This window comes from Pan troglodytes, chromosome 10, assembly GCF_028858775.2.
Source record: "Pan troglodytes isolate AG18354 chromosome 10, NHGRI_mPanTro3-v2.0_pri, whole genome shotgun sequence".
Classification (NCBI taxonomy): domain Eukaryota; kingdom Metazoa; phylum Chordata; class Mammalia; order Primates; family Hominidae; genus Pan; species Pan troglodytes.
Window position 1 is genome coordinate 98938890 of NC_072408.2, and position 10699 is coordinate 98949588.

Sequence of the window (10699 nt, forward strand, 5' to 3'; positions counted from 1 at the left end):
CTACATAACTGGTATCAGAATAATAAGCAACTTATTTAGAAAAATAAAATATATTCTCCACAGAAAAGGAACATCTTGACTGCACTGATTTGGCCCCAAGACTTTTTTGCTCTAGTTGTATTAATACAATTTTTTAAAATAATAATTTACCAACACTGATGAATTTTCCATGAGAATTTTTTTGGGGATTAAATCAATTTTATTTTTCCTTAATCAATTTGCCATATAGCATAATTAAAACATTTCTAATTATCACCATTTCTAATTTTCGTTTGTTTTTCTTTTTCCCCATTTCTATTTTTATCTTATTAAAATTATTTTCATTAAGACCAAAATTTATTTTCATTTAAATCTTCTAATGGCTTGCAGCAAATTGTATTTTTTGGAACAAATCTTTCAGTTAAAACTTTTGCCGCTCTTAGGGAAAAACTAGGATTAGAAAAAAATAGAGGCTGGGTACGGTGGCTCACACCTGTAATCCCAGCACTTTGGGAGGCCGAGGTGGGCGGATCATGAGGTCAGGAGATTGAGACCATCCTGGCTAACACAGTGAAACCCCATCTCTACCAAAACATACAAAAAATTAGCCGGGCGTGGTGGCGGACACCTGTAGTCCCAGCTACTCGGGAGGTTGAGATGGGAGAATGGCATGAACCCAGGACGTGGAGCTTGCCGTGAGCCAAGATCGTACCACTGCACTCCAGCCTGGGTGACAGAGCAAGACTCCGTCCCCCTCCAAAAAAAAAAAAAAAAAAAAAGCAGATTTTTTTATTTTTATAATCTTAGAGTAGAGAAAAACCTTTCTATACATAACCCAAAGCCAAAGCCATAAAGGGAGTTTTCTTCTACTACCATTGTTTCTATGAAGTCAAATATTACAGATAAAAATTTGTCAAAAACATTTTATTCTGGATGTAACTAGTTAATAATTTATTTTTACCATGTGCACTTGTAAATGTCAACTTTAATTTGTGTTGATTACAGAAGAGTAAGGTCAAAAATCCTATATCTGATTATTACCTTACAGTTTATACACAAATAAATTCCAGGTGGATTAGAAATTGTACAGTACAATAATCCTAAATAACAAAATATTCGAGACAAAATAAAAGCAGATTTTTTTTCAAAATAAACTTGGAGTAGAAAAAGCCTTTCTATGCATAACCCAAAAAGCAAAAGCCATAAAGAAAGTTTAACAGCTTTACCCAACCCAGATCAGCTCTCATACTAACATTTTCCAAATTTTCCATGGTGGGGAATATTAGGGCTAAGCGTCAGGGTTTCTTGCTGTAAGAGAGGGTGGAAGTAAGGGGTTAATTAATAACAGATGTAGGTGGGACCACTGGATATTCAAAGATCTTTGGAAATATATGTGAGATTGGGATTCTTACATTACTTTCAAATATTTTTATCATTACAAATGTAACACATAATCACAATTAAAATTCAAAATAAACCAACAAATTTAGCATAAAGTAAAAGTACTCATGACCCTAGAATCTACTTCGAGATAACTACTATTGACAATTCAATAAGCACCATTCCAGCTTTTTGGGTTTTATGTTTTGTTGGTTTTTTGTTTGTTTGTTCAGCTTTTTTGTTTGTTTTCTTTTTTATTGAGACAGAGTCTCGCTCTGTCACCCAAGCTGTAGTGCGGTGGCATGATCTCGGCTCACTGCAAACTCCACCTCCTAGATTCAAGCAATTCTCCTGCCTCAGCCTCTCAAGTAGCTGGGATTACAGGTATACACCACTACACACAGCTAATTTTTTGTATTTTTTGTAAAGATGGGATTTCACCATGTTGGCTTGGCTGGTTTTGAACTCCTGACCTCAAATGATCCACCCGCCTTGGCCTCCCAAAGTGCTGGGATTATAGGTGTGAGCCACCGCGCCCAGCCATTGTTCAGCTTTTTACTTGTCCTTACATGCTGGACCACAAACCAGAAGTCCAGGTTTCTTTTAATGCAAATACAAAACACTCTTAGATACTTTCTCACATATACCTAATGTTTTTTAATAGGGTCTTATTAGACAGAATTGATCTATCTGGTTTCATTGATTGAAATACTATCTGCACATGTCTGGGCACTCTTCAGTAAGCAAAGGAAAGAAGCAATGTAGACACTGATTAGTAAGTAGAGATTACTGCTACACCAGTACTTTTAGAACCTTTTTTTAAACTTTCTTCTCTTTGATATAAAAGAAATACATGTTTCCCTTAGAAAACATAGAAAAATACGAAGAGAAAAACAATCACCCACAATCCACTACACAGAGCCACTGCTGTTAACTTTTGACGAAGAAAGATTCCATACTTAATAGATGCAGAATAGCTGTGGCCAACAATCTTGCAAAAGCTGGAGTTCAAAAAGAAGGTCCCAGCACCGTAAGATACAGTGGAGTCAGTAGAAAGTCATACGACCACACTCCCAGTAACCTCTGATAAATAGGATGAAGAGGAAGTAAAAACGTGGTCAGCAACTTCTTTTGAGAAATATGCTGTTGAAATTAACAAAGGCAGAGAGCTAAGGGCAGAAAACCGGGCACCTCCTTGGGGATGGACAGATTCATTTCCGTTGGCTCAGACAAGCTTGCAACCTTGGGCTGCCAACCCAACACTGTGGATTGGCAGAGGGAGTCTGGAATGTGAAAATATCTTAATAAGAAGTTTTATCAGATCCCCTCCTTTCCCCTCAAATTTGCACTCAGGGTGCACAGACATCCCTGGAACATTTTAAACCTGAAGTATTTGTTTGAAGGTCTGCATAGGATTTGACTGTGGAGAGGCCAAGTACAGAAAGGAAGCTTTAGAAAGAACTTCAAAAATTCGTTCCATTTTAAACTAAAAAGAGGGGAAAGTGTAGAGGAAATGGTAGCACTGACAACGTTTTTCAGACAAAGGTGATGGAAACCTTGGGATTATGGACAGTTTCTCACCCATCTCAACTTATCCTCAGACTTCAGAAATGGTCAAAAAGGATGGTTTAAGCCAGGCAAAAAGCTCAAAGCAGGGATGGAACTTTTTCTGTAAAGGGCCAGCGAATATTTACTCTTCGGGCTGTGAAGCAACTCCTCATCTCCACAGCTGTTGCACAAAAGTGGTCGTAGAGAATGCACAAATGACTTGGGGTTCCAATAATGCTTCACCCCTGGACACTGACCTTTGCATTTCACAGAATTACCATATGCCAGAAAACAGTCTTTTGATTTTTTTTCTGTCGTTTAAAAATATTAAAACTCTCCTTAACTTTTGGCTGTACAAAAACGGTGGCAGCTGGGCGCAGTGGCTCATGCCTGGAATCCCAGCATTTTGGAAGACCAAGGCGGAAGGATCGCTTGAGTCCAGGAGTTCTCGAGGCCAGCCTGGGCAACAAAGTGAGACCCTGTCTCTACAGAACATCAAATGTATTAGCTGAGTGTGGTGGCCCAGACCTGTAGTCCTAGCTACTCGGAAGGCTGAAGCAGGAGGATTGCTTGAGCCTGGGAAGTCGAGGCTGCAGCGAGCCATGTTTGCACCACTGCACTCCAACCTGGGTGACAAAGGGAGACTCTAGCTCAAACATAAAATAAAATAAGAAGAAGGAAAAAAACAAAACAAAACAGGTGGCAAGCTGGATTTAGTTCACAGGCTGGCCTGTAGTTTGCTGACCTCTTGTCTAAAAGCAGAGATCCTGACCCAAGTTTATATTCTAACATAGATAAGGGCAAACTGAGAACAGGGAAGCATTTTAAACACGGAATATTTCTGGTAAAATGTGGGGGAGGAGGGGTCTAGATGGTGAACACACTTTTAGTGCCAGCAATTCAGCTGGGATTAGAGTGGAGTTGTGGGGGGAGAGAGGTACAGAAGACAGGACGACTCCCCAAAGGAGTCCACACCCAAGGTGTCTCTCCATGGAGTTGGCCCGTAGCAGCAAGGGAGAGAGGGATGAGAAAACGCCTCCCTATCCAATTATGCATGCTCTACTTTCCCAGTGAATCAGGCCAGTGAAAAGATCAGCAGCAGCAAAGTCAAATTTAATTCAGACTTTTTTTTTTTTTTTTGCATAAGATGAGGCCCTACTTTGTTCCCAGTTCTCAGATCACCTCCACATTAGTAATTCCAGGAAGTCTTTGTTTACCTGTATATACAAGGCTCTTATGCAAATTCTAGCAGCCAGCAAAATAAGCCTGAGCTTGGCCTTGATGGATTTATTTCTCATTTGCTGCAGGCACAGACCACTTCTATTGAAAGGAGAAAAATACCAGCCCCTCCACAGCCGTTTGCCCAGGAGTCCCGGGCCTGCCTGGCAACGAGCCTGTTTGCCCCTTCTCCAGCTCGGGCCTGACATTACCTAGCCATTGAATAGTCTGATGGGAAGGGTTCAATGCAGGGTTTGCACTTTCCCAGCCATTAGCCAGCTGCAACGCATTTCATTATCTTAGGAGTGTTTTGTACATCAAAGAGAGCCCCAAACAGTGTGATCAAGTGGAAGTAACGGTGCCTGGTCAACATTATAACTTGCAGCTTTTTTTTTTTTTTTTCATGGATATAATGCCATCTGGCACCCAGGAACAGCAAAGGCCAGTGATGGAAAAACCCCGCCACACTGTTTTGCTTATTGGTGTAACAGTTAATCCTGATAAAGGACAATGCCACAGAGCAACTGCCCTGTTATTATCTTGTATGTCTATTGTCTTACCCAGGCCAAGCTGCCCTGAACCGGCAAAAGCAAAGGTTACACATGGAATTGCCTGGGGAAAAAATATCTAGGAGACCTGGGAAAAAGGATGTTTTGTCTTTTTGTTTGTTTAATTGTTTAGCATGTGCATCCACAAGCACACGCACATGCACACACATACACACACACGGGAAGAGAAAGGGACTTAAAGGCTTAATCTTTGCAGACTTTTTGGGGAAACATTAAGTAGCTGGCTTTGAAATCTACTAACTAGAAGTCTCTTATAACGTAACATCATTATCTTCTCCTACATAACCCCTGCTTTCGATTATTTTGAAAAATCCTTTATCGTCTCAGATTTTAGATTACAGACCACCAAGCATCCTCCAAATAACAGACTTCTAAACTGGTTTCTGGTGGAAAATTTCTCACTGAAACCTTCACTGCTCTTTTAAAATTAAGGAGAAAAAAAATTCTGAAATGACAGGTAATAGAGATTCTGAATAAACTCTTCTGTAGTGTTTTTTTTGGGTAGTTTTCAACTGACAAATTAGGAAATAAAATGCTATGAATACGTTGTTTTTATTTTGACAATCTTTAAAACATAAAAGGACAAAAGCCAAATGGATAATCATCTCTCCCATAAAAGCAGGACAAATGATGAGGTTTATGGTTTTTTTTCCCCACAGTTTCAAATGTCATCTCCTCAGTGCAGAGACTGTTTATAAACTCTTCAGTGATTTTTTTCTGCTCATTGCACAAACTCCTCCCCTCTTCCTATCTTCCTTACTAGCCCTCCCTTCCCCACTACCCGGCCGCCTCCTCTCTGCAGGAGGGAAAGACTGAAATTTTAAGTAAGACACTTTCTTCTCTGGTGTAAATTCGCGTCAAGGGATGATTTTGCAATTGCCATATGAGCAATTATGTAAGCTTTTCAAAAGCATACAACATTTCTAGGGCAATTGTCATCTACACACAGTTATAACAATCTAGATGGTTTTAAAAATAAGTAGCTGTCACCCAATAACCAACCTGTGGTCTGAAATTTTCCCAGAAAATCCAACTGAATCTCTCTTCTTCCACTGTTTTTCTCTTCACTGTCATAAATTGTAGTAGAATTATAACACGTGTAAGAAAATGTACTAAGTTGCTATTTTAGATTGGCATGGAAATTGAATTCAAAGAAATAAAGCCCCTAGCAGCCAGTATTAAGAAGAAAGTTCTCCAACCTTAAGTATCCTCGATACAATGACTGTTTTCTTCACTCCTTTCCCTCCCTAAGAATCAGTGAAAAAGAGACAAAATAAGCCAGAATGGAGTGTAACTGAAATTTTTGGCAGTGTGAGAAAAAAAGAGTATATGATAGCCAGCTTTCCGACATGTGGCAATCAGATATTAAAACTTGAATTATTCATTTAAAACATGCTTAATGCTTCACATTTTACAAAATGCTGTGAATCTTGCTATAGAAATAAACATTTTCTGGAAGAAAATTTCAACGGCAGATTAAGAAGCATTAAATTGAGAAGAAACATTAAATCAACTGCTCAAAGTAACTTAATTAATGAAAGAGCATGAATTCGAATCCAGGACTTACTGACTTATTTATTTATTTATTTATTTAGTTAGTTATTTAGTTATTTATTTATTGAGACAAGGTCTCACTCTGTCACCCAGGCTGTAGTGCAGTGGCATGATCTAGGTTCACCACAGCCTCCGCCTCCCAGGCTCAAATGATTCTCCCACCTCCATCCCCCAAGTAGGTGGGACCACAGGTGCATGCCACCGTGCCTGGCTAATTTTTGTACTTTTTGTAGAGACAGGGTTTCGCCATGTTGCCCAGGCTGATCTCAAACTCCTGAGCTCAAGTGATCGGCCCACCTCAGCCTCCCAAATTGCTGGGATTACAGGCATAAGCCACTGCACTCAGCCCAGGCCTTTTAACTACTAATGTATATTACTCTTGTTATGGCATGCATTCACTCACTAAGCATTAGGTAACTGCCTACCATGGACCAGACACTGTGGCAAACATTTATAAATTTTACAAGTGTAAATAAGAAGAGATTCCTGTTCTCAAGGAACTCAAAATCTAAGAGTGGAGGCAGGCATTTAAACTAAGAATTACAACAGAGAGTGAAAGGTACTAAAATAAAGGGGGTAGTAAAGGTCTTCACTCTTCCTGCTTTACATTAATGTTAAAATAATGACCCACTATTGTGTTAAGTCAAATAAGCCTTTGCCCTCAAATTATCCTAGAAAAAAATCAATTACTTGTGGCATGTTTTAAATTCCACATTAGGTCTAACTTAATCTGTTGAGTGCTTCCTCTGATTACTCTGGATTTGTTGGTGCGTAATTTTAAAGTGGGGCTCTGTGGTTTCCCCATTCTCATTGTTCAGAAGAGATGTTCACTGCAGGATTTTGCTGACATGCTAACTATTTTAGCTGAAATTTGGAAAGGAGTGGGCAAAAGGAGACTAGTTTAGATGAGAAAATTATACATAATTCCTTTCCTCTCATTTTGTGAAAATCTTAGACTCACAGTTGCTAGGGATTAGAAAGAACTTTAAGCAAACCCCTGTCTTCTGCAAGGTTTTTTTTTTTTTTTTTTTTTTCATTTTGGAATTTAAGTCCAAGTTTTTACTTTCTAAATTGACTATTCAGTCATCATTTCTCTGTGGAATTAATTCCAGTCTTGAGCTGTTCATTGACATCTTCCCGATAGTTGTTTCAACGTCTCAAATGTTCATTCTTTTTTTACTCACAACCAGGTTAAGTGTTCCCAAGGGAAAGTTAGTGACTACCTGGAGTTAGTACCTGGCTTGAGGCAAATGTGGTAATTGGGAGAGAAATGATCAACAAATACTATGGTGCTTACTTTGAGTCTGACTTGATAGATACAGGAGACAAATGCCCGGACTGCTTGAAATTCAGTACATCTTCCAGAATTTTTAATTCAGCACCTATCAGTTTCAAACTAAGTAAAATCAACGAGATAGAGTAATATTCTTATATGATAGAATTTGTCTTCTTTTCTCTCTAAATTAGTTTTTAAAAGGAAAACAAAACTCAAACTACAATCAGTTAGGCATAATAATTTCCTGTAGATCTTCCCTATTTCTCTCTCTCTCTCTCTCTGTGCGTGTGTGTGTATTTCTTTCATCTTTGTCTGTCTCTCTAGACTACAGTGTAAAACTAGAGAAAAGAGAGGCATAAAAGAAAAATAAGCAGTTGAGTCCCATTGTACATACAAAGAACATAAAATACTCTGCCATTATTATTGGTATATTGTTTTTACTGGTTTATAAAACGTTTTCTGATATACATAATAATAACATCTGCCTTACAGAGGTATTGTGAGGACTAAATATGCAAGCGAAACTAAAAGATTCTACAATAGTTCCTGGCACATAAAAAGCTGTCAATAAGTGTTAGATGGTATTACTATTATTACTCATGCTAATTATTTTTATCACTGTTATTATTGTCATAGCTTGCTAACCATATACTGAAAATAGTTCAGCAAGTCCAAGTTCATATTTAGTTGATCATAACATACTTAATTTAAAAATGAAGGATTCTATTTCTAAACCCTAAATTACTATCAATACTTATTTCACTAGTGTGGGAACATTCATACTGAATTTCTTCCACAAACTAAAAAGTACAATCATACCTTAAGTATAACTTTATTTCAAGGTTTGCTATAATAGATTTGCCGTTAGTTAGGAGTGGTGGTGCATGCCTGTAGTCCCAGCTACTGAAGAGGCTGAGGTGGGAGGATGGCTTGAACCTAGGAAGTGGAGGCTGCAGTGAGCCATGAACATGCCACTGCACTGTAGCCTGGGTGACAGAGTGAGGCCCTGTCTCAAAAAAAAAAAAAGAAAAGAAAAGAAAAAAAAAAAAAGATTGGCCGTTAAAATTATTCTGAATGATTCTAAATTCCCCAGAAAAATAGTCACAACTTAATTCTGGTCTACTTCCCCAGCCTTCCTAAATGCTGCTTCCTATTTTGTACATCTGATGAACTGGACGCAATGGACAATTTGCCAGTCCCCAAGCATGCCTGTACTTTCACATCATTCTACCTCTGCACTCGTGGTGTTCTTTAGCTCGACAATATCCTCTCTTGCCTCTCCTTCTAAGGTTCAGCTCCTCTCCTATCCATTGTAAAGCCTTCTTAGCCAGAAAATATCCTTCTCCCTCTTCTCTGCTTCCAAAGTTCATTCTTCATGCTATGTGCTGAGATATGTCCTTCCTCCATTTTGTTCTATCCCACTGCATGGGAATCCTTTATTCATAGGTTTGTGAGCTCCTTCGAGTGTACAACCTATGTCTTCCTGAAGAATATTCCCAGTGCCAACTATAGTGCCTTAAAGAGGCCTTTATTGTTTGCCAGATTTTAGCAAATATATTTCAAGCAGGAAAGACCAGACCCATGACAAATTACTAAGCTCCTGGTTCATAATCAAGAGTTGAGAACACAGCAAGAAAAAAAAAAAAGACTGTTTTATATTGTTCATTTGGTGACCTTAGGCTTACTGAATCAGCATTTAACATAAATAACAAAACAGTATCACTTGTAATAGTCATAATAATAATAAAAATAACCATTCATTGAGCCAGCCACTTTCTCATATTTCATGAACATTAACTTGATTTTTTTGTTTTTGTTTTGCTTTTTTTTTTTTTTTGAAATGGAGTTTCGCTCTTGTTGCCCAGGCTGGAGTGCAATGGCAAGATCTTGGCTCACCACAACCTCTGCCTCCCAGGTTCAAGCGATTCTCATGCCTCAGCCTCCAGAGTAGCTGGGATTACAGGCATGTGCCACTATGCCTGGCTAATTTTGTATTTTTAGTAGAAATGGGGTTTCTCCATATTGGTCAGGCTGGTCTCGAACTCCCGATCTCAGGTGGTCTGCCAGCCTTGGCCTCCCAAAGTGCTGGGATTACAGGCGTGAGCCACCGGGCCCGGCCATTAACTTGTTTAATCCTCACAACAACTCTATTAGTTATGTTCTTCTATTATTCCCATTTTATGGATAAAGAAACAAAGACACATAGAGGTTAAGAGTTTCTGCCCATGGAATATAGCCAGGAAGAAGTGGATGCACAATGAGAGGATAAAATTTGAACCCAGGCAAATCCCCAATTAACAACCACTACACTATTTGTGGCTGGTCCAGGAAAATATGATGTTTTATTGAAGACTTTAACAGTAGATAAAGGAATAGAGTTTTTCTAATCATCTAAAGGCTGTTAATAGTGTTGACAATAACAAGTTTTAAATTCTGATTTTTCACTACTACTAAAGATAGATACACCAGATTCTCATTTATTAAATTCATGACCAAATCCAGAATTTGTAGGCTTTCCCTCATCTGAATCCATCTTTCCAATTCTATGTCATCTCCCACTAGTTTCTAGCACACGTGCTACACACTCACTGGCCCACTTACCCTCTATTCTGCCCCCACTCCTCAATAGAGAGCCAGGCTACCTCATAAGCATTACTTATACTGTTTTCCTGCTCTCCCTCTTCTCCTCCTCCCACTAACTATTTCCTCTCCACTTTTCATAAACTTACTTTTAATAATACAGCCATCACAGCTTTCTTTTGGTTAGTTTTTGCATGATAGAATTTTCCATCTTTTTATATTCAACCTCTTCAGTATATGTTAGGTATTTTTCTTATAAACAACATACAGTTAGTTCTTGTTTGTTTTTATTTTAATCTAGTCTGACAGTATTGGTCTTTTAGTTGCATTAAGGATTTAGCCCATTTACTTTAATATAAGTATTATTAATGCACTTAGGTCTATGACTTTGCTATTTGCTTTTTATCTATACTATCTGTCTATATTATTTTTTCTTTCTTTTTTTATGATTCCATTTTTTACCTTCTATTAACTTGGTAGCTATACATTATTTTATTTCATTTTATTGTTACCTTAGAGATTATTACACTCATTTGTTTTAGACACATGGCTTATTGAAGTCTAAAATAAATACCATAGAACCAGTTCCATTAAT

At 38.2% G+C, this 10699-nt stretch overlaps 1 non-coding gene across 1 annotated transcript in view; it reads right to left on the reverse strand.

Annotated features, from left to right (window-relative positions):
* Nucleotides 1-10699, reverse strand: part of LOC735687 (uncharacterized) — a 157409-nt gene that overhangs the window by 117919 nt on the left and 28791 nt on the right. The window lies entirely within an intron of this gene.